Genomic DNA, 26,013 nt, shown 5'->3' on the forward strand with positions numbered 1-26,013 from the left:
TGGGTCACCAGGAGGTCCTAGTGGGTTGCCAGGAGGTCGAAGGTTCTCTTAGGTTGTAGCCGGTGGTGACCGGTGAATTTCATTGGCTCATTGGGAGAAACAAAATGTAAGCAGTAGTTTTCAGAACCAAGTATAACCGGCCGATAATGTTAAATGTCCGCCGAGCTTCACAGTCATGTATCTCTGGCTTCTTAAAAGACGTCTCCACTCCTTTTCCCTTCTTCTCCCCCCATCTCCCCACTCTCTCCCACTTTTTTAAAGGTCACTGTACACTGTGCTTTAGCTATCTAAATTACAGTACCAACCTTCTTGTTCATTGGTTTTTGGTTTTTAGGCTGTGTTTATGTGGGGAGGGGGGTGGGGGGTGAAACGGGGGCTGCTGTCACTCCCTTCGGGGGAATACGACCTTTTTGTCATATCCCCCTTCTTTGCCTCCGTCTACGCTGAGGCCTAGCGGAGCCGGCGACCTCGGGACTCTGGAGGCAGCTGACAGGACTCGTCCTGGGCTCGCTCCCGGCCCAGCCCGGGATGGAACGGTGCTCCCGTGAGAGCGGCATGGTGAGGGGCTGGAGTGGCCCAGCCCAACGGCACTCCCGTCGGAGTGGCCCAGCCCGAGGGAGGAACGGCACTCCCGCTGGAGTGGCCCAGCCCGAGGGAGGAACGGCACTCCCGCTGGAGTGGCCCAGCCCGAGGGAGGAACGGCACTCCCGCTGGAGTGGCCCAGCCCGAGGGAGGAACACAATCCCGCTGGAGTGGCCCAGCCCGAGGGAGGAACGGCACTCCCGCTGGAGTGGCCCAGCCCGAGGGAGGAACGGCACTCCCGCTGGAGTGGCCCAGCCCGAGGGAGGAATGGCACTCCCGTCGGAGTGGCCCAGCCTGAGGGTGGAACGGTACTCACGTGAGGGCGATCCGGTCTGGGGGCTGCGACGGTGCTCCGGTGGCTGGGACGACGTTCTGGCGGCAGTGTCCAGAGTCCTGGGGTTCAGCCGCGGGCCGGCGGCTGCGTGTGCTGGACTGGAGGTGCGGCGGCTTCGACCACCCCGGGCCGCAGTGTTTGAACCGGCCCGTTCGCGGGGTTCGGTGAGCTGCGGGACTGTTTGTACCATCGCCCGGTGGGGAATTGCCTCAGCGCAGAGGGAGAAGAGGGAAGAGACTGCAGCCCTAAGATTTTTGCCTCCACCACAGTGAGGAGGTGTTTGGAGGGCTCACTGTGATGGATGTTAATTTGTGTTTATTGTTGTTTATTATTGTATCATTGTATGTATGACTGCAGGCACGAAATTTCGTTCAGACCGTAAGGTCTGAATGACAATAAAGGAAATTCAATTCAATTCAATTCAATTCATTGCAGTGTATGGCTGTATCACCTTGGTTTTGCACCATGTGAATTTCACTCAGACAGTGCTCCCCCCGCTTGCCTTGTTTCCCGCCTGCATAATGGGTTGTTGAAGGAAGCGATGTGTGTGTGTGTGTTCCACTTTGACGGTCGCCGTTCTGGTTGCTGGTTTTTCAGGCGTTGGCCTTGAACTTAACAGTCGCCTGAAAAGTCGCCTAAGTGGGACAGGCCCATTACATAGAAACATAGAAACATAGAAATTAGGTGCAGGAGTAGGCCATTCGGCCCTTCGAGCCTGCACCGCCATTCAATATGATCATGGCTGATCATCCAACTCAGTATCCCGTACCCGCCTTCTCTCCATACCCTCTGATCCCCTTAGCCACAAGGGCCACATCTAACTCCCTCTTAAATATAGCCAATGAATTGGCCTTGACTACCCTCTGTGGCAGAGAGTTCCAGAGATTCACCACTCTCTGTGTGAAAAAAAGTTCTTCTCATCTCAGTTTTAAAGGATTTCCCCCTTATCCTTAAGCTGTGACCCCTTGTCCTGGACTTCCCCAACATCGGGAGCAATCTTCCTGCATCTAGCCTGTCCAACCCCTTAAGAATTTTGTAAGTTTCCATAAGATCCCCTCTCAGTCTCCTAAATTCTAGAGAGTATAAACCAAGTCTATCCAGTCTTTCTTCATAAGAGAGTCCTGACATCCCAGGAATCAGTCTGGTGAACCTTCTCTGCACTCACTCTATGGCAAGAATGTCCTTCCTCAGACATGGAGACCAAACTGTACGCAATACTCCAGGTGTGGTCTCACCAAGACCCTGTACAACTGCAGTAGAACCTCCCTGCTCCTATACTCAAATCCTTTTGCAATGAAAGCTAACATACCATTCGCTTTCTTCACTGCCTGCTGCACCTGCATGCCTACTTTCAATGACTGGTGTACCATGACACCCAGGTCTCGCTGCATCTCCCCTTTTCCTAGTCGGCCACCATTTAGATAATAGTCTGCTTTCCTGTTTTTGCCACCAAAATGCATAACCTCACACTTATCCACATTATACTGCATCTGCCAAACATTTGCCCACTCACCCAGCCTATCCAAGTCACCTTGCAGTCTCCCAGCATCCTCCTCACAGCTAACACTGCCCCCCAGCTTCATGTCATCCGCAAACTTGGAGATATTGCCTTCAATTCCCTCATCCAGATCATTAATATATATTGTAAATAGCTGGGGTCCTAGCACTGAGCCTTGCGGTACCCCACTAGTCACTGCCTGCCTTTGTGAAAAGGACCCGTTTACTCCCACTCTTTGCTTCCTGTTTTCCAGCCAGTTCTCTATCCACATCAATACTGAACCCCCAATGCCGTGTGCTTTAAGTTTGTATACTAATCTCTTATGTGGGACCTTGTCAAAAGCCTTCTGGAAGTCCAGATACACCACATCCACTGTTTCTCCCCTATCCACGCTACTGGTTACATCCTCGAAAAATTCTATATGATTCGTCAGACATGATTTACCTTTCGTAAATCCATGCTGACTTTGTCCAATGATTTCACCACTTTCCAAATGTGCTGCTATCCCATCTTTAATAACTCTCTAGCAGTTTCCCCACTACTGATGTTAGACTAACTGGTCTGTAATTCCTCATTTTCTCTTTCCCTCCCTTCTTAAAAAGTGGGGTTACGTTTGCTACCCACAAATCCTCAGGAACTACTCCAGAATCTAAAGAGTTTTGAAAGATTATTACTAATGCATCCACTATTTCTGGGGCTACTCCCTTAAATATTCTGGAATGCAGCCTATCTGGCCCTGGGGATTTATCGGCCTTTAATCCATTCAATTTACCCAACACCACTTCCTGGCTAACCTGGATTTCACTCAATTCCTCCAACTCCTTTGACCCGCGGTCCCCTGCTATTTCCGGCAAAATATTTATGTCTTCCTTAGTGAAGACGGAACCAAAGTAGTTATTCAATTGGTCCGCCATATCCTTGTTCCCCATGATCAACTCACCCGTTTCTGACTGCAAGGGACCTACATTTGTTTTAACTAATCTCTTACTTGCTGCAGCACAACAGAATATGCAAACATAGTTCATAACGGGAGAAAAACAAAGTTCAGTGTGGATATACACATGCATACATACTCAATAAATAAACAAATACTGTGCAATAATAATAGTCTGTTGCAGATCAGAGCTTATTTGTTGTTGTGTTTAATAGCTGTAGGGAAGAATCTGTTCCTGTACCTGGATGTTTCAGTTTTCACGCTTCTTCCCGATGTCAATGGTAAAATGAGTGTGTGGCTGGATGGTGTGGGTCTTTGATGATGTTTGCTGCCTTTTTGAATTGGCGACTACGATCGTGTTAAATCCTTAAAAGTTCGGGAAAGTGCAAACACATCGCTTGGATGGCCAATTACATGAATCTACTTAATTCCATTTCAGTTTGGTGTGTCAGGCTACTGAGGTTTGTCCCAGTTGTTCAGCCAGGTCCAGAATAGTGGCACAGCAGCACTTCTGCTGCCTTACAGCACAAGAGACTACAGTTCGATCCTGACTACGGGTACTGTCTGTACGGAGTTTTTACATTCTCCCTGTGACCGCATGGGTTTTCACTGGGTGCTCCGGTTTTCCCCACATTCCAAGCACAAAATGTCTGTAGGTTAAATAGCTTTGGAAAAATTGTAAATGTTCCCTAGCATGTATTGTACAATAGTGTTAGTGTGCAAGGTGATCGATGGTAGGCGCGGACTCGGTGGGCTGAAGGGCCTGTTTGGACTTTGTATCTCTAAAGCTCCTGAGTTTCATTTTTCCTAAGTAAACAAAAACACCACAGTTGAAATTGATTCGCATTCAAATGTAATAACGGTGTGATATGGTATGAAAGGCAGGTGGAACTCAGCTAAAGCAACTGGTGGATCCAGGAAAGGTTCATCCTGTGTGCAAAACGAAAGTTGCTGACTTTGACATTTATGAAATTGATTCTGACCTGGCATGAAAATTGTTGGGAAATGAACATTTATTTTTGGCATTCTTTATTAACAATACAATGCACAGTGACAGATTTTCCATATTGCATGAGCAACTGTAGTTGAAACTCAGCTCATGTTTCCACTCATGCAAAGAATAGAAAGAAAGGAAAGCGAGAAAATTGTCTGGAAAACCAAGTTAAAAACACATATCAGGTGCAGGAGTTCTGCAGTCAGTGCAATTTATCAAACTTCTGTCAGTCATAGTTTTATTATAAACAACAATAATGAAACTTTGTCCATCAGAATACATGATTGGAAATATTATATCAGAGCTGCATCATATTATTTTGTACACTATACCAACGTGACAGCCAGTATGGTTATGCCTTCTTGTTTTGTTTTCTTTACCCTCACTCAAGCCACACTGCAGCCCCCCGTTTAACAGGTGCCTCTTTGACTAACTGCATTATTTTGTACAGTTACAATCATAGAGTGATACAGTGTGGAAATAGATCCTTTAGCCCAAATTGTCCACACCGGTTATCATGTCCCAACTACACTCGTCCCGCCTGCCCACGTTTGGTCCATATCTCTTCAATCTGTCCTATCCATGTACCTGTCTAACTGTTTCTTTAATGTTGGATTAGTTCCTGCCTCAACTACCTCCTCTGGCAGCTTGTTCCATACACCCATCACCCTTTGTGTGAAAAAGTTACCCCTCAAATTCCTATAAATCTTTTCCCCGTCACCTTAAACCTATGTCCTCTGGTCCTCGATTCACCTACCTTGGGCAAGAGACTGTGCATCTATCCGATCAATTCCTCTCCTGATTTTATACACCTCAATAAGATCGCCCCTCATCCTCCTGCGGTCCAAGGAATAGTGCCCCAGCCTACTCAACCTTTCCTTATAGCTCAGGCCCTCTAGCCCTGGCAACATCCTCGTAAATGTAGTTATTCTTAAATCTATTTAAGATGAACGCTATTCATACACTCCCTCCCACGCAGATTATGAACTCACTTTTTGATTTTACAGATGCATTATCAATTGCAACGTAGAGCAAAGCTGCTGTATTTTTTCTCCTGATCTCAGGAGGGTTCATACCATTCATAATTTCACACTAATTGGAACTAAGAAATGACTTCCAAAATAAATGATCCACCATTGTTACTGTGGATGAAGTGACAATTATTAATTGCTTCTCTAAAGCATTTTTCTAGGAGAGGATTTTCCTAATTTTGAGATTCAGAAATCTTGAGACAATCATCTCTAATATCCTTAGCAGCCGAGGGACCTTTTTTGCTCGAAATGCTTAGGAGGGCACAGTAATGCAGGGTAGAATTGCTGCCTTTCAGCTCCAGAAACCCAGGATCAATGCTGACCACAGGTGCTCTCTGTATGGAGTTTGTCCATTCTCCCTGTAATTGCATGGATTTTCTCCGGGTGCTATGTTTTCATGCCACATCCCAAGGACGTGCAGGTTTGCAGGTTAATTAGTTAATGTAAATTGTCCCTAATGTGTAGAATAGAACTAGTGCATTGGTGACTGTGACTGGCATAGAATTGGTGGGGCGAAGGGCCTGTTTTCACACTGTACCTCTAAACTGAACTAAACTAAACTAAACTAAACTAAACTAAATTAAACTAAATGATTCCTCAATGACCAAATAAACCCCTTTAATATTCACTCTACCTTTTGGACTACACATAAACAGAGCCAAAGAAAGATATTTGGAAACCCAGAAATATGGATTATCTATACTATTACTAAAAGTCTAATCTTGACCACTCCCTTCCTACGTTGTAAATACATTTTAGAAAAAGCGCTAACCTATATCGCTATGAATTTTTCTCCATCTTATTCACCATGCTCCCTCTCCTCCAACTGCCCCATTTTTTCAGATCGGTCATATAATAAAATAGGTTATGAATGTTTAAAAAATCATGATATCAGCAAATTGACTTCTCACCTGTCAGTCACCACGATGAAGGTAACACCCCTTCCGGGGGGGCCAGGAGAATAAAGCCCCGGAAGCCGGATGTGACTCAGTCACCCCGGAAGATCGTGAGTGAGAGTTGAGTCCAGAACTGTGAGAGTGTACACCGCGAGTGAACTGAACTGTAAGTCTGCACTGTGCTTGAAATGAAATGTTAGCCTGCACTGTGCTAGAAATGAATTGTTAGCCTGCACTATGCTTGAAATGAATTGTGGTCTGCACCGTGCTTGAAGTGAATTGCTGTGAACTTGAAAATACACTTTTTCACACAGAGAGTTGTGAGTCTGTGGAATTCTCTGCCTCAGAGGGTGGTGAAGGCTGGTTCTCTGGATACTTTCAAGAGAGCTAGATAGGGCTCTTAAAGATAGCAGAGTCAAGTGATATGGGGAGAAGGCAGGAATGGGGTACTGAATGCGGATGATCAGCCATGATCACTTTGAATGGCGGTGCGGGCTCAAAGGGCCGAATGGCCTACACCAGCACCTATTGTCTATTGTTGGTCTGCACAATGCTTGAACTGAATTGTTGGTCTGCACCGTGCTTGGACTGAATTGTTGGTCTGCACTGTGTTTGATTGAACTGAATAGTCCTGCTCGGTGGAGAGGTCCTGCTCATTACGGAAGTCCCGCTCAGTGGAGAGGTTGTGCTCAGTCCAGAGTCAGCCACGTTAGTCGATTGAAGAGAGTTTTACTGTCATATGAGAGGTTTTGTGTGTGTGTGTGTGTGTGTGCTCAGTGGAGGGGGGGGGGGTCAGTGTGAGTGTGTGAGCCACGGATGGTGATTCATGGAGGTTGTGAGTGATTACTGGGTGTGATATGTGTTGGTGTGTGTTGGTGTGTGAGTGAGTGTGTGTGCGATGGAGGGTGTGTGAGTGTGTGATGGAGGGTGTGTGTACGTGTGCGTGAGAGTGAAATGAAGGGTGTACATGTGAGTGCGGTTGTGAGAGATGGAGGGTGTGTGTTTGTGTGTGAGGTTGTGAGGGTGTGTGTGATGGAGGGTGTGTGCATATGGGTATGAATGGTGTGTGTGCCCCAAGGTTGGGGGGGGGGGGGGGGGGTGACTGAGCTGCCAGCCTACCAGGCATGAGTGACTGAGCTGTGTGCCCACCAGGCCTGAGTGACTGAGCTGTCAGCCCAACAGGCCTGAATGATTGAGTTTCCAGCCCAATAATCCATTTGGCCCACAATGTCCATACTAGCCCTCTGTAAACCAGTCCCTTTGGCCTACAACACCCATAGTAGGACTCCAGAAAGCCACCGCCCCCCACTGACCACCGATATTGGAATTGATGGAGAGGTGGAATATTGCGTTGGGGGACCAGCCATACCATGTTAACATGGGACCCAAAGAGTCCCACTTAGTCTAGTTATCACTAAAACTATGCCATCAGTAACCTATAGCAAGTCTTAAGCATCACCACAGATGATTGATGAATTTACAGTACACATTATACCCAATAGACTGCACCTTTGCATTTAAATTAGCCTAATATGGGAAAGGCATAGATGTGAAATAAACTCGTAAGATGGTTGAAGCAGCTTTTTGTCTATGGGATGCATTCTGCTGAATGCGTAAACTAGATCTGTAATGAATCACATTACCTTTGGCCAACTATGGATCTTGCCCATTGTGTTCGTTGACAATATTTCAGCATTCTACATGATTGATCAATTATGACTTGCGAGGGCCATGGAATGAGCATACACACAATTACAGGTATATTCCCACCAGAAGGAAAGGATAAAGGTTAAAACATTGGCATCAATGCATTCCTCGCTTTGTTTCTTGACCTGTATAGCCCTTATTCGAATTACAAAATGTCTCCCAAGAACATTTTGTTAACCAACATTTTGTAAATCCAAAACCAAGATGCACAATGGACAGATTTCAATGGGCTGGGAATGCTGTCCCATTCCTTACAGTAAACAACAGATTGGTAAATTGAAGGAAGGTCCTCTAAAGAGTTCATGACATTATAGTGATGATTTGTAATTCAAATGCACCATTCAAACAAATACCTTTATCTCTGGTGCACACCCTTTAACCTTGCCCACTTATCCTCATGGAAGGGTTAAGTAGGTTGAGTATCTTTTGGATTTCAATGACAGAGGATTGAGTTCTTCATCCTCAGCACTGATTGAGTTGGATTTGATGTGGCCTGGAGCATCTTCGAATAATCTGTGACTGCAACGGAAAGCATCAGGCATCACTGCCTAGAGAGGACAGAAAGCTCTGGAATAACTTCAGCAGAACAGGAAGCATCCCTGGAGAACAGACTGAAGATAGGTCTCACATCAGTAACGTCACGTATCCATGTTCTCCAGAGATGCGGCCTGGCATGCTGAGTTATTCAAGCGCTTAGTGTCCTTTTGTGTATTAATCAGTTCCTTTTTTCTACAGGCATCACTGCCCGATGCAGTGAAGGTGTTTGGAGTGAACAACAGCCAATTTCTCTTCAATAACACCTTTCAGAAACGTTTGATCCATTAATCCATTAGATTTTGCTCAGATGGTGGTAAAGTGTCCAGCATGATGTAACCACTTTTAGCTTTTTCTGACAGCTTCTGATGATTTATGGTTACAGATTATGTTTCACAACTTGATTGGGGGATTCAATGCTATTCCCTTCTCTTGGTGTGGCTTCTGGCATTGGAGATTTTTGTTTCTTTTATGCCATAGACTTTGCAATGTTTGTGGAAATGCTAGGCTTGAAAAGCACTTAATCGAATACTTTCATTGCTTTGAAATGTAAAAGATACAAGTAATGAAATCTCCAATTAGGTAGGTAGGAAGTCAGGACTGCATTCTAGCTGATGAGAGGAAAATACAAGGAACATTATCACTTCTAAAGGTCATTCCATGTTATAAACCTGATTTGGAAATTGTTGCCATTGCTTCACTGTCATTGAATTAAAATTAGTTTTAGTTTAGTTTGTACTGAGGTACAATTATAAGCTTTAGTTTGTGTGCTATGCAGTCAAAGAAAATAATATGCACGAGTGTAGACACAAAATACTGGAGTAACTCAGCAGGACAGGCAGGATCTCATTTATGATTGTATGCATGAATACAATCAAGCCGCCCACAGTGCACAGATAAAGGATAAAGGTTAATACATTTAGTGCAAGATATAACATTGAAGTCTAATAAAATCTGATTAAAGATAGTTCAAAGGTCTCCAATGCGGTAGGTAGGTCAGGACTGCATTCCAGCTGATGAGAAGCCCATACAGTTGCCTGCTAACCGCTGGGAAGAAATTGTTCCTGAAACTGAGGTACGTGTTTTCAAACCTCTGTACCTTTTGCCTGATGGGAGAGGGGAGAAGAGGGAGTGGCCGGGTTACACTGGGTTTTGCTGGCAGCCTTGTGAAGTGTGAAGTGGAGATGAAGTCAATGGAAGGAACACTGGTTTGTATGATGATCTGGGATACGTCCACAAATGTCTAAATCATTCAGACTGCCACATTTCAAGAAGGCGAACTATCTTTAATAAATGCAGCTAGGATTAAGGATTAGCTGTTGGCCTTACCTGAAGAATGAATTAAAATATTTGAACAGAAATACATTCTTATAGGACGAAGGTCCTGTTTCTAAGCTGTGTGATTGTATGATCTATTCTAACTAGCCATTTTCTCGATCAGCATGTGACCTATAATTTCCAGGCTGTAGAATTTGATACAACCACAGATAGACTGTTCATCACTATAGCATTGACGGGAATCAACTCTTGTTTTTCATAGTGGAATGCACAATGTCCAGTTGCATTGCAAACATTACATTTTTTTAAAGTTGCTACATTGAATGTACAATCTCTCTCAAGTAAAAAAAAAAACCACAGGAGACATTATTATGATCAATTGGCCATTACCTTACTCCAGGGACAACCAAATAAAGAAAATAAAAATAAGTTAAAATATTTATCTCCATGGCTTATGTGATTGTCATGAAAATAGGAGTTATTTCTTATGTAATGAAAGAACAAATTTCAGATTCATCCCAAAGTATGCAGCAGCATTAATTCCATTTGCTAAGGTTACAATCTCAGCAACAGTAAAAGGAAATAGACAATTCTTAAAATAATTGGTCCCTGACCTCCCAAGGAAATAGTAAAATCTTCTTAAAACCCACATTTCAAACACCCAGTCAGGAGGAATTAAAGAATTTTGTAAAGTTGATAAACTTGCACTTTAATGATTGAAACAACCCAAGGGAGGTCCGAGGTTAGCGATCAAGCAAGATATAAAAAAGACTGCATGATTACAGTTGGAAGAATTGACATATGGACTAAAAAGATAATTAAGGTAATATATTTTCAACAGATAATCAAATTCACCAGGGTGAGATAATGGAAGTTAAGCCATTTCCAATGAACATTAAAATACTTTCAAAATGTGAGAAAAAATCATTCCAAATTGTTTACTGCCTACAAATAAAATCAATTATGCTCTATATCAGAAATCCTAATAACATTAAGGAATATGAAATGTTGATTTCAAATATAATGGATGTTGATCTGAGGTTAAATAGTTACCTTGCTCCTTGAAATTGTTCATTGGAACACGGAATTTTAGACAACTGGAATAAACATTGAAATGCTTTTCAATAGATGTGGAATGGTATAAATCCCCATGCTTATTAAACGTTAAATGGGGTCTTTATGAGGACAGCAATTTGAAATATTTTAGCAGGGTAAAATGGAAAAATGCAGATTGCATATGTTTCATGATAACCACATTTGAGATGAGGGAAACTGACAGAGCACATGTGAAAATATTAAAATTAACTACAGTTGTGTCAGGAAATGAAAATTAAAAAATGTTTAAATCTTGCTAGTGGCAAAAGGGGTATTAAAAGTATTGGAATTAAAAGTTGGATCCATTTGCACTGTTTTATGTATAACTTGCACATACAAATCACTTAATGGATATTTCAATGCAAAAAGTGAGCGGTATTACAAATGCGCATGCCCAGTTCAAGGGTCATTCAGGATAAACTTTCTCACCAGTTGAGCTACTGTGTGTGTACGGACCTGCATCATACTTTCAAAGATTTATAAATAAATGTATTTGTCAAATATGTAAGCAGTAGGCCACAGCGTACTGCAGGCTGCGCAAATCCACAACTGTATATATTTAAATTATTGACTCAATAAAGTACCAGCCTTGAAAAGGCAAGAATCCCTGATCGAACCTGTCAATTATCAAATCCCTGGCATTAGCCCGAGTCACAGCCATTCAATATTGATTTACACAAGCCCTAGCCTTAGCCCTAACCCTAACGCTAACCCTAACCCTAACCCTAACGCTAACCTAACTAACCCTAACCCTAACCCTAACCCTAACCCTAACGGGCCGAAAGGCATTGTATCTCTGAACTAAATGTAACACAGTGGCCCCAGGGGTTGGACACGAACCCCCAATGCTCTGCCTGCTCCTCATGGGAACTAAACTGTTGGCCATGAGTTGTCGGAGGAAGTGAGGGGGGTTTGAGAATGGGAGAATAGGAAGGGAGGGAGAGGGGGAGAGGGGGACGCCCCCTATTTGTGGACCAAGCCTGTGACAGCTAGATCCCACTAACAACTCGTGGCCAACAGTTTAGTTCCCATGAGGAGCACGCAGAAGCTAGGGTTATGGCTAGGGCTAGGGCTAGGGCTAGGGCTATGGCTTCCGCACTCCATTGGCACACAGGTTTGTATAAATTGTCCCTAGCGTGTGTGGGATAGTGTGCGGGGGGTCGCTGTTCGCAGGCTGGGTCCACAAATGGGTGGGGAGTCGGGGAAAATGGGGGGCGGGAGGTGGAGGATGGGAGAAGGGAGGGAGAGGGAGAAGGGAAGAAGTGGGAGGAGAGGGGATTAGAGAAGGAGGGATGGGGGTGGGTGGAGGGAAGAGGGCAGAAGGGAATTCAGTCTACACTCACTGAATCCATCCCTGTGAAAAGAGACGGTGATCGGATTTGGAAGCGGACCAATACATCAATAAATAAAATTGAACATCTTTTCATTTGCACAATTGATTTTATTGTATTAATTTTAATATATTAATGTTTAAAATCCATGCATTGAAGGAAGAATATTTTACACCTCATCTGTGGTCCCTAACCCCCAACGCTAACCTTAACCGTGCGTCACCCACAGGACCGCATACGTCAGCGTTTGATTGGGCGCATGACATGATGAGACACCCAAATGTCGGCCCAGGATTTTGAACATTCCAAAATGATGGGGCAACAGGGAAGCACGACGCGTTATCGTGCGTCACTGCATGCGTGACCACGCGTTATCGCGCGTCACTGCGTGCGTCACCACGCCTCACCACGCGTCATGCCTGCGTCACGACGTGACAACCTCTTTTTCGGATGATGCCCAAGTGGGATAGGCCCTATAATCTGAGTCATAGAAACATAGAAACGTAGAAATTAGGTGCAGGAATAGGCTATTCGGCCCTTCGAGCCTGCACCACCATTCAATATGATTATGGCTGATCATCCAACTCAGTATCCCGTACTTGCCTTCTCTCCATACCCCCTGATCCCTTTAGCCACAAGGGCCACATCTAACTCCCTCTTAAATATAGCCAATGAACTGGCCTCAACTACCTTCTGTGGCAGAGAATTCCAGAGATTCATCACTCTCTGTGTGAAAAATGTTTTCCTCATCTCGGTCCTAAAAGATTTCCCCCTTATCCTTATACTGTGACCCCTTGTTCTGGACTTCCCCAACATCGGGAGCAATCTTCCTGCATCTAGCCTGTCCAACCCCTTAAGAATTTTGTAAGTTTCTATAAGATCCCCCCCTCAATCTTCTAAATTCAAGCGAGTACAAGCCGAGTCTATCCAGTCTTTCTTCATATGAAAGTCCTGACATCCCAGGAATCAGTCTGGTGAACCTTCTCTGTACTCCCTCTATGGCAAGAATGTCTTTCCTCAGATTAGGAGACCAAAACTGTACGTAGTACTCCAGGTGTGGTTTCACCAAGACCCTGTACAACTGCAGTAGAACCTCCCTGCCCCCATACTCAAATCCTTTTGCTATGAAAGCTAACATACCATTCGCTTTCTTCACTGCCTGCTGCACCTGCATGCCTACTTTCAATGACTGGTGTACCATGACACCCAGGTCTCGTTGGATCTCCTCCTTTCCTAATCGACCACCATTCAGATAATAGTCTACTTTCCTGTTTTTGCCACCAAAGTGTATAACCTCACATTTATCCACATTATACTGCATCTGCCATGCATTTGCCCACTCACCCAGCCTATCCAAGTCACCTTGCAACCTCCTAGCATTCTCCTCACAGCTAACACTGCCCCCCAGCTTCGTGTCATCCTCAAACTTGGAGATGTTGCATTCAATTCCCTCGTCCAAATCATTAATATATATTGTAAATAGCTGGGGTCCCAGCACTGAGCCTTGCGGTACCCCACTAGTCACTGCCTGCCATTGTGAAAAGGACCCATTTATTCCTACTCTTTGCTTCCTGTTTGCCAGCCAGTTCTCTATCCACATCAATACTGAACCCCCAATACCGGGTGCTTTCAATTTGTATACTAATCTCTTATGTGGGACCTTGTCGAAAACCTTCTGAAAGTCCAGATATAACACATCAACTGGTTCTCCCTTATCCACTCTACTAGTTACATCCTTGAAAAATTCTATAAGATTCGTCAGACATGATTTAACTTTCATAAATCCATGCTGACTTTGTCCAATGATTTGACCACTTTCCAAATGTGCTGCTATCCCATCTTTAATAACTGATTCTAGCAGTTTCCCCACTACCGATGTTGGACTGACTGGTCTGTAATTCCCTGTTTTCTCGCTCCCTCCCTTTTTAAAAAGTGGGGTGACATTAGCTACCCTCCAATCCTCAGGAACTACTGCAGAATCTAAAGAGTTTTGAAAAAATATCACTAATGCATCCACTATTTCTGGGGCTACTCCCTTAAATACTCTGGGATGCAGCCTATCTGGCCCTGGGGATTTATCGGCCTTTAATCCATTCAATTTACCTAACACCACTTCCCGGCTAACCTGGATTTCACTCAGTTCTTCCATATCATTTGACCCCCGGTCCCCTGCTATTTCCGGGAGATTATTTATGTCTTCCTTGGTGAATTCAATTGGTCTGCCATGTCCTTGTTCCCCATGATCAATTCACCTGTTTCTGACTGCAAGGGACCTACATTTGTTTTAACTAATCTTATTCTCTTCACATATCTATAAAAACTTTTGCAGTCAGTTTTTATGCTCCCAGCCAGTTTTCTTTCATAATCTAATTTCCCTTTCCTAATTAAGCCCTTTGTCCTCCTCTGCTGGACTCCCACTCCTCTGGCAGGCTGCTTTTTCTGGCTAATTTGTATGCTTCATCTTTTGTTTTGATACTATCCTTGATTTCCATTGTTATCCATGGGTGCACTACCTTCCCTGATTTATTCTTTTGCCAAACTGGGATGAACAATTGTTGTAGCTCATCCATGCAGTCTTTAAATGCCTTCCATTGCATATCCATCGTCAACCCTTTAAGAATCAATTCCCAGTCTATCTTGGCCAATTCACATTTCATACCCTCAAAGTCACCTTTCTTTAAGTTAAGGACCCTTGTTTCTGAATTAACAATGTCACTCTCCATCCTAATCAAGAACTCAACCATATTATGGTCACTCTTGCCCAAGGGGCCACGCAGAACAAGACTGCTAACTAACCCTTCCTCATTTCTCAATACCCAGTCTAGAATAGCCTGCTCTCTCGTTGGTTCATCTACATGTTGGTTTAGAAAACTATCCCGCATACATTCCAAGAAATCCTCTTCCTCAGCACCCTTGCCAATTTGATTCACCCAATCTATATGTTGATTGAAGTCACCCATTATAACTGTTTTACCTTTGTTGCACGCATTTCTAATTTCCTGTTTGATGCCATCCCCAACTCCACTACTACTGTTAGGTGACCTGTACACAACTCCCACTAGCGTTTTCTGCCCCTTAGTGTTTCACAGCTCTACCCATATCAATTCCACATCCTCCAAGCTAATGTCCTTCCTTTCTATTGTGTTAATCTCCTCTCTAACCAGCAACGCTACCCCACCTCCTTTTCCTTTCTGTCTATCCCTCCTGAATATTGAATATCCCTGAATGTTCCGCTCCCAGCCTTGGTCACCCTGGAGCCATGTCTCCGTGATCCCAACTATATCATAGTCATTAATAGCTATCTCCACATTCAACTCATCCACCTTATTACGAATGCTCCTTGCATTGAGACACAAAGCCTTCAGGCTTGTTTTTACAACACTCTTACCCCTTATACTATAATGCTGAAAAGTGGCCCTTTTTGATTTTTGCCCTGGATTTGCCTGCCTGCCACTTTTACTTTTCACCTTGCTACCTATTGCTTCTACCCTCATTTTACACCCCTCTACTTCTACGCTCACACATTCAAGAAACCCTTTCCCTTTAACTTCATCCTTGACTATCCCATTTGACACCCCACCCCCCTTATTCAGTTTAAAACCACCCGTGTAGCAGTGGCAAACCTGCCTGCCAGAATGCTGGTCCCCCACCTGTTAAGATGCAATCCGTCCCTTTTGTACAGTTCCCCCTTACTACAAAACAGATCCCAGTGATCTAAGAATCTAAATCCCTGCCCCGTGCACTAGTTCCTCAGCCACACATTCAGGTCCCGTATCTCCCTGTTCCTGCTCTCGCCAGCATGAGGAACTGGAAGCAAACCGGAGATAACAACCCAAGGAATCACAAGGAATCGCAAGGAAGCTGTTTGACTCAACTCATTCCCTTCTCCCCTGAATTTTCCGTTAGTTGTGTAGTAGATTTTTATGTTCCGATACTGTGGATACCATGGAGAGAGACACATACAATTTTACTTCGGAGTCACATGAATGACTACGTGAAGAGCCCGCTCAGCACGCATGCGCGGCATTGCATTCAGCAGTGCAACAGCGGCCGCATCGGGAGTCAGGCGCTCCCGCTACAGATTGAAAGACGGATCATCAGGTAGGTACCCTGAGGTCGGGTTTCATTCACAGGAGAGCCTTCTGCTTCGTTTTACAGGCAGAGAACAAAATGGCTCTTGAACAAACCTGTCCCTCGCTCGACTCGAATGGAGGAGCATTCCATCTGGGGGGGGCAGCAACATGCGGTAGGACCGCTTACCGGGCGCTCTGCCATCCCCGACACCGTGCCGAGCCCAGTCCCACTAGCGCCTGAGCAGCGGGCTGGATATAAAACTACCCGAAAAAGCGTCCGGCCAGTGGTTTCCGACTCGTCAAACGGGGACGTCTCTCCACCCGCACGGGGGAGAGACAGCTGCCTGAGCTGCATGGAGCGGCTCCTGGAGCAGGTGCTCCAGCGAGACACGCTGCGTGAGGGGCGCTCTCGCAGGGGGAGTTCAGGCACTCCCTCCACAGTGCCTTGTGCACTGCACGTCGCTTCCTCCTCACCCGACCAGGACCTGGGCTGGTCAGGAAGAGGGGACGTTGGCTGAAGAAGTCAGGAGTATACAAGGGGTGCAGGACCACGAAGAGCTGCTGGGTGTGGTGGACCGCTACATGGCAGCCCCACGTGCAGGAAGGCCATTAGAGCCTAAACTAGCGGCCAGCATCAACCACCTCTCCAACAGGCCCCTACAGGAGCAGGTGGTTAATGAGGCCTTAAAAATGTACACAGCTCCAGAAAATTGTGAGTCCCTCAAAGTGCCGGCTGTCAACAGCCAAATCTGGGGGCAAGTCGGGACAAATATTCGGAACCAGGAGCTGATACTGCAGCGGATCCTCAGGCTCCTGACGTCAGCCATCACATCATTGCTCGTTCTGTGGACAATACGGAGATGACCACAAACCAACAAAACACCCTTGCACTGTTGTACAACATGCAGTTCGAGATAAATAACCTCCGTAAAGATAAGACCTGCCCTAAATCCAAAATTCGCGTGGTTGTGCAAAACCCCAGCCATTGAGCCAGACACACTGCTCTTTGACAAAGACCTCACGAAAAAACTAAAAGATATGGAAGAGGCCTCTAAAACTTTCGATCTCATGAGGGCAGGCCCCAGGATGCGCAAACCCAAAACAACATTACCTAAGCACCACACCCAGCAGCACCCCATCGCGTCCACCAGTCGACGTCTACCATATGGGACTGGTGAAAGCTCAGGGTCCACATTTATCACCGGAAGTCTTTTTTAGACCAAGGGCCCAGAGCGGACCCCATGGAAAATGCGCCACCCCACAACATCACAGCCACGTCAGACAACGCGCAAGACTCGCTGGTCTGGGAAGAGACAGAAGAAATACACATAACCATGGAGGTAGGTGGGTCTGGTTCCCACCAGCATATAGAAAGTATGGGCTCAATACTAACAGGGGGGAGATTACACCTGTTTAAGGGAGCATGGGAGTCTATCACGAGTGACAAGTATATATTCAATAGCATTAGTGTATACAAAATACAATTTATACCAGAAAAATTGCCACCAGTTCAACATTCACCCCAGAGGGTCTTTTCCCTCTCAGTTAAATAAAAACAAGAGGGACAAGTTGAACTGGTGACACTAATCACAATAATAATAATAATAATAATAATAATAATAATAATAATAATTATTATTATTATTATTATTATTATTATTATTATATTTATAATGTTTTGTTTATAGGGACAGTGCATATTAATTAACATTTGCATGTAAATATGCGAGATTGTAGCCAATCAGTAGCTAATTTCCGTCTCTAGTCCCAGGCAAAGGTAGGTGAAGTGTCTTGCCCAAGGACACAATGACAGTACACACTCCAAGCAGGATTCGAACCGGCCACCTTCAGGTTGCCAGCCAAACACTTAGCCCATTGCGCCATCTGTCATCCTATGGTACGATACAAAGGGTATCATCGAAAAAACAAAACATGAACCCTTGGAATTTGTATCAAATATATTCACAAAAACCAAAAGGAATGGTGGATGTCGCATCATCAGTGACTTAACTTCACAAAATATGTTTGTTAAGTATGTACATTTCAAAATGGAAACGCTTGTTACTGGCAAACAACTAATTTCCAAAGGATACTTCATGGCAAGCATTGACCTGAATTCAGTACCCATTGACCACTATTCAGTACTCATTCACAAGGATCATCGCAGATACCTGAAATTTACCTGGATGGGGGCAACAATGGCAGTTTAAAGCGTTACCCAATGGTTTAACATCAGCCCAAGATTATTCACCAAGATACTAAAACCAGCCCTGGCAATTTTAAGAAGACAAAAACATATTGTCAAGGCATATCTTGATGGTATCTTAATAGTAGGCAAGACCATGGAATTGGCATATCAGCTGTGTCAGCCACCAAACAGTTGTTCGAAGCCTTGGGATTTGTCTTTCATCCAGATAAATCTAAGTTGAAGCCATCCACAACCATGGACTTCTTGGGCTTCACAATTAACTCAGCCCACATGTCTGTCACTTTGCCAAAAGACAAAACAACTGAATTGGCACAATCATGCAACAATTTAATGGTCAACGAATGACCAACTATTCGACAAGTAGCAAGAGTAATTGGGAAAATGGTAGCAGCATTTCCGGCTACACAATTTGGACCTTTGCACTATCAAAACTTACAAAGAGCAAAGGTACAGGCATTAAAACGACATGCAGGTCATTATGATCATATCATGAAATTACCCACTGAAGCAATATCAGAACTACAGTGGTGGGCAAAAAACGTTTGGCATAGTTTCAGCCCTATCATCGTCATCAACCCTACTTTTGTTATCCAAACAGATGCCAGTGCTCAAGGCTGGGGAGCGACTAACTCCATATCCAGCACAGGTGGTAGATGGACTAACCTAGAGTCATCATTACTACTTACACTGGGCATTAACTATCTAGAGATGTTGGGTGCCTTTTATGGTTTAAAAGCATATGCATCCAATATGCATCACTTGCATGTACGGTTACAAATAGACAATACTACGTGGTGGCCTACATTAACCATATGGGGGCATAAAATCAATATCCTGCAAACAAATTGGTCAACACAATTTGGCAATGGTGTGTCAAAAGACATATTTGGCTATCAGCAACTTACCTGCCAGGTAAGCTAAATACAGTGGCAGACTCCAGGTCACACAAACTTAATGACAACACTGAATGGATGTTAAACTCCAAAGTATTTGCAAAGATTATTAAGCAATATGGCACGCCAGATATCGACTTATTTGCATCAAGGCTAAATCACCAGGTACCTATGTATGTCGCTTGGGAACCAGACCCTGAGGCAGCAGCAGTAGATGCGTTCGCGCAGGATTGGGGACATTTCTTCATCTATGCATTTCCTCCCTTCTGCCTCATCAGCCGTGTACTACGCAACATACAAATGGACTATGCTTCAGGTATTTTGATAGTACCCGACTGGCCTACACAGCCATGGTTCCCATTACTACATGACATCCCTCTGAACATCCCCAAGAAAACAGTACTTGTCCAGCATCCACCTCTACTCTGATCAAGAAGGCTCGTCAGTGTCTCATCTTCCTGAGGAGACTGAAGAAGGTCCATCTGTCTCCTCAGATCCTGGTGAACTTCTACCGCTGCACCATCGAGAGCATCCTTACCAACTGCATCACAGTATGGTATGAAAACTGCTCTGTCTCCGACCGGAAGGCATTGCAGAGGGTGGTGAAAATTGCCCAACGCATCACCAGTTCCTCGCTCCCCTCCATTGAGTCTGTCCAAAGCAAGCGTTGTCTGCAGAGGGCGCTCAGCATCGCCAAGGACTGCTATCACCCCAACCATGGACTGTTTACCCTCCTACCATCCGGGAGACGCTACAGGTCTCTCCGTTGCCGAACCAGCAGGTCGAGGAACAGCTTCTTCCCGGCGGCTGTCACTCTACTCAACAACGTACCTCGGTGACTGCAAATCACCACCCCCCCCTCCCCCCCCGGACACTTATTATTAGTTATTCAAATCATTTGCTATGTCGCTCTTCCAGGGAGATGCTAAATGCATTTCGTTGTCTCTGTACTGTACACTGACAATGACAATTAAAATTGAATCTGAATCTAAATCTGAATCTGAATCTGAATCAAAAAGTGGAAGAAGTACTGCTTGGATACAGGGACCACCTACACAACCGCTACAGTTACCAACGTACTGGAACCCCTGGCGAACCTTCACCACGATGAAGGACTCAGCCATCAACACAGCTAGAAGTGCCCAGTCTGTCTATTTAAAACAAGCTCCAGGCCAACAGGCCATGGGGCCCACCCGCTGGTGGTCAAACTAATGAAGGGTATTTACAACTCTAACCCCCCTAGACCAAGGTACACCCATATGTGGGATGTCAGATCCCTCAACCTGGAATAATCTATGCTCAAAACACTCATGTTAATGGCACTTGTATCTGTACAGAGGGTCCAGTCACTACACCTATTGCGACTGGACAACATGATCACAGCTCCAGACCAGATCTCTTTCATTATCCAGGGACTGATCAAACAGAGCAGACCAGGAACACGTAATCCAGTCGTGGAATTCCGGGCTTACCCGCCAGCACCATGGTTATGTGCCATGACCCACCTACTGTCCTACATAGACACAACCAAAAATATTTGAGGGAGTGAAAAAGCCTTATGGGTCAGTCATAAAAAACCTTATGGTCGGGTGACGAGCCAAACCATTTCGAGATGGCTCAAGCAAGTACTAAAAAAGCTGCCGGGATTGACACTAACATATACAAATCTCACTCCACCAGGGCAGCATCCACATCAATGGCTGAAAGAATGGACGTGCCGATAGACCACATCCTGGCTACAGCAGGATGGTCGAGGGAAACAACATTCAGAACTTTTTATAACAAGCCGTTGGCAAAACCTGTTTTATTTGCAGAAAATATTTTACAGAATGCAAATATTTAATTTAAGCCCAGGGGAGCAGTTTAATTCTTGTTGTTATTGTTAACAAATACCTTTGCGTTTTTTCTACAAACAGATTCATTGGTTGATTACGATAACACACTTCCTCCCTCAAGGACTTTGGCAGTGAGTGAAGTAATAACTGTTACACGGTTTGAAATCACAGCTTTAAAATCTTCACATAGTCACTCACGTGACTCCGCAGTAAAATAGTAAGATTTAAACGAGAACTTACCAGTTTGAAGTGTATTTTATGAGGAGTTACGATGAGGGATTACGTGTCCTCCGCTTCCACCCTCAATAATATGGGTCAAACTGATAACTGATGTCTCCTTTTCTTTACTATGTTTATTTCAATAACTGTGCCTATCTGTGATTCCACACCGCTGCTTTGAAATATGCCACGCATGCGTGCTGAGCGGGCTCTTCACGTAATCCCTCATCGTAACTCCTCATAAAATACAGATCAAACTTCAAACTGGTAAATTCTCGTTTAATCTTACTATTCTTGTAGATTCCTGGTGGCAAAAGTGCAGCAGCTGCATCTCTGTAGTCAGCTGCCAGTGGGAATCATGAATTTCACATTGAAAATCAGCAAGCAAGTGAAAGTGAAAGCAAGGAAGAACTTGTAAAACTTGCACTTGTTCCTAATGCCAGCCCCCGTACAGATATTAGAGCTAATTGTTAGCAATCAATTAGTGTGTCCAAAATAATGAATGCCAGTTTCCGAATGAAGACACAAAATGACACAAAATGCTGGAGTAACTCAGCAGGACAGGCAGCATCTCTGGAGTGAAGGAATGGGTGATATTTTGGGTCGAGTCCCTTCTTCAGACTGGTTAGAGATAAGGGAAACGAGAGATATAGATGGTGATGTGGAGAGATAAAGAACAATGTATGAAAGATATGTGAAAAAGTAACAATAATCAAGGAAACAGGCCATTGTAAGCTCTAGTGAAGGATGCTCAATTGTGTAAAAGCGGTGAAAACCGTAGTGCAGCGGTAGAGTTGCTGCCTCACAGCACCAGAGATCTGGGTTCGATCCCAAATACAGGTGCATGTCTGTACGGAGTTTCTCGTTCTCTCTGTGACCGCTTGGGGTTGCTCTGGGTGCTTCGGTTTCCTCCCACATTACAAAGATGTTCAGGTTTAAAGGTTAATTGGCTTTTGTATAGTGTCCCTTGTGTGTAGGATAGAACTAGAGTACGGGCAAATGCCAGTCGGCATGGACTGACTGGGCCAAAGAGCCTGTTTCAATGTAAACTAAATTATTTTACCTGCAAGTTTGACAAGGTGTTACTCACTCAAGATTGTAGACAGTCTGTGTTCACATTAGTAGGGGCAAACAGTTAACCTGTTCCATAATGTTTAAAGCATTATGTTTAATTTAGAGATACCGCATAGAAACAGGCACTTCAGCCCACATTGACTATCAAGCACCCATTCACACTAGTTCTATATTATTCCATATATTAGTGGCAATTTACAGAAGCCAATTAACTCTCAAACCTGCACATCTCATGGAATTGGTGAGGAAGCCGTGACACCCAGAGGAATCTTACATGGGAGATCAATAGACAACAGACAATAGGTGCAGGAGTAGGCCAGACTCATACAAACTCCACACAGACAACACACAGGATTGAACACAGGTCTCTGGCTCTGTAAAGCAGCAGCTCTACTGCTGCACCACAATGCCTGCTCCAAGTCATATTGGAAAATTATACATTTGTTCCGTTTAAACTCTGATGTCTGTTTGAAATCTGTTTGGAGCTCTCTGATACTGATTAATCTTGGCTGCATGGGTTCAATGAAAGCAAAGTGCTAACCAGTCGCTGAGGTGGAGGAAATGTGGTCCTGATGTTCAAGCAGTGGAACCATGAATTGCGCAAGAATAAGTGAAAAATCCAAACGGGGCTGATAAAATATAGCACAACATATGACAATGGAGACAATTCGAGGATGTAACTAGTAGCGTGGATAGGGGAGAACCAGTGGATGTGGTGTATCTGGACTTCCAGAAGGTCCCACATAAGAGATTAGTATACAAACTTAAAGCACATGGCATTGGGGGTTCAGTATTGATGTGGATAGAGAACTGGCTGGCAAACAGGAAGCAAAGAGTAGGAGTAAACGGGTCCTTTTCACAATGGCAGGCAGTGACTAGTGGGGTACCGCAAGGCTCAGTACTGGGACCCCAGCTATTTACAATATATATTAATGATCTGGATGAGGGAATTGAAGGCAATATCTCCAAGTTTGCGGATGACACTAAGCTGGGGGGCAGTGTTAGGTGTGAGGAGGATGCTAGGAGACTGCAAGGTGACTTGGATAGGCTGGGTGAGTGGGCAAATGTTTGGCAGATGCAGTTTAATGTGGATAAATGTGAGGTTATCCATTTTGGTGACAAAAACGGGAAAGCAGATTATTATCTAAACGGTGGCCGATTGGGAAAGGGGGAGATGCAGCGAGACCTGGGTGTCATGGTACACCAGTCATTGAAGGTAGGCATGCAGGTGCAGCAGGCAGTAAAGAAAGCGAATGGCATGTTGGCTTTCATAGCAAGAGGATTTGAGTATAGGAGCAGGGAGGTTCTACTGCAGTTGTATAGGGTCTTGGTGAGACCACACCTGGAGTATTGCGTGCAGTTTTGGTCTCCAAATCTGAGGAAGGACATTATTGCCATAGAGGGAGTGCAGAGAAGGTTCACCAGACTGATTCCTGGGACGTCAGGACTGTCTTATGAAGAAAGACTGGATAGACTTGGTTTATACTCTCTAGAGTTTAGGAGATTGAGAGGGGATCTTATAGAAACTTACAAAATTCTTAAGGGGTTGGACAGGCTAGATGCAGGAAGATTGTTCCCGATGTTGGGGAAGTCCAGGACAAGGGGTCACAGCTTAAGGATAAGGGGGAAATCCTTTAAAACCGAGATGAGGAGAACTTTTTTTCACACAGAGAGTGGTGAATCTCTGGAACTCTCTGCCACAGAGGGTAGTTGAGGCCAGTTCATTGGCTATATTTAAGAGGGAGTTAGATGTGGCCCTTGTGGCCAAGGGGATTAGAGGGTATGGAGAGAAGGCAGGTACGGGATACTGAGTTGGATGATCAGCCATGATCATATTAAATGGCGGTGCAGGCTCGAAGGGCCGAATGGCCTACTCCTGCACCTAATTTCTATGTTTCTATGTTTCTACAAGGAACTGCAAATGCTGGAATCTTGTGTAAAACGCAGTGCTGGGGTAACTTAGTGGGTCAGGCATCATCTCTGGAGGACATGGATAGGTTCCATGTCAGCTGTCCACCTGAAGTTTTAAGGAATGTTAAGACTTAAATCAGAACTAATCTGTCTCTGGAGGCCTGAACAGCTTTTTGTTCATCAGCCTATATATATCTCAGTTTTCAATAACACTGTTCATGTTATTTGTTCTAAATGATAGACCTGGACCTACTGGCAAATTTGTAGCATTAGCAGATCATTCAACTGAAGGATCATTCTACTTAAAGATGTTTCAGGCTGGGACCCTTCTTTGGATTGATCTTGTCACCGGATAAGCCTTGTCTCAAACAAGAGATTACTGTGATTCAAACAAGCATGAAGATCAGGTAGCTGGCAGATAAAGGATAACATCTGACCTGACCTAAGACTATTTCCCAGCTCTGATTTTGTAGTACAACCTATTTATATCTAAATATGTTGAGACTAAACACTTGTACATGTTCAAATGTTATTCAAGGAAAGCAAATGGAAAACTAAAATAGAGCAAATGGTCTTTTATTTCAAGAACAGAAATCATGATGGAGGAAAAAGTCAGATCTTGCTCTTTCAAACCATCAATCTAGAATTATCACCAAAGTCTCCCACCTGCATCCAGATATAGAAAGACTATCATACTGACATAAAGTATTTTGGACCCCAGTACTTGAGGGTCATTGTCTAAGAACAGCAAGATCTGTAATAGCTCACTGTGGAGGCTTTGCCACTAAAATGACTCAAAAGCATTGACATCGAGCGATTACCCCATTAACATTAGGACAGCCTTCATGGTCAGATCAAGACCCCTGCAACTACAATAACTGTGTAGATGGCGACAAACTGGCGACTCTGTACACTGTCTCGGTGTACTACTACTATACTCTTGCACTGTATCTGAGATACTTATCTAAGATGTATCTAAGTGCTTATGTACAGTGATAATTGTACTGAACTGTATACAAAATGAATCTCACTGTACTTCGGAAAATTATGACAACTAAAGTGCCATACCATGTTAGCTCTTTAAATATATCTGATTAAATTTTAAATAAACAGTCATAAAAAAAAGAAAACCTGAAAAGACTTAATTTAGAACCTAGAAACATGGAACCAAGAAACTCCCACTGAGGTAGACAAAAGTGCTGGAGAAACTCAGCGGGTGCAGCAGCATCTATGGAGCGAAGGAAATAGCCAACGTTTTGGCCCTGAAACCGTTCTTTAGACTGATGTAGGGTGGGGAGGGCAGGGAGAAGAAAGGAGAAAGGAAGAGGAGAAGCCCGAGGGTTGAGGGAGAGCTGAGAAGGGGAGGAGACAGCAAAGGCTACAGGAAATTGGAGGTCAATGTTTATGCCGCTGGTGTGCAGACTGCCCAAATGAGGTGCTGCTCCTTCAATTTCTGGTGGTGCTCACTCTGGCCATGGAGGAGGCCCAGGACAGAAAGGTCGGATTCGGAATGGGAGGGGGAGTTGAAGTGCTGAGCCACAGGGAGATCAGGTTGGTTAATGCGGACCGAGCCGAGGTGTTCGGC

General features: G+C 44.4%; 1 protein-coding gene across 1 annotated transcript in view; it reads left to right on the top strand.

Moving 5' to 3' along the window:
• Positions 1-26,013, top strand: part of LOC129696548 (uncharacterized protein K02A2.6-like) — a 103,493-nt gene that overhangs the window by 65,028 nt on the left and 12,452 nt on the right. The gene's annotated exons all lie outside the window — the stretch shown is intronic.

This window comes from Leucoraja erinacea, chromosome 4 (genome assembly GCF_028641065.1).
Source record: "Leucoraja erinacea ecotype New England chromosome 4, Leri_hhj_1, whole genome shotgun sequence".
In the NCBI taxonomy this organism is placed as follows: Eukaryota; Metazoa; Chordata; class Chondrichthyes; order Rajiformes; family Rajidae; genus Leucoraja; species Leucoraja erinaceus.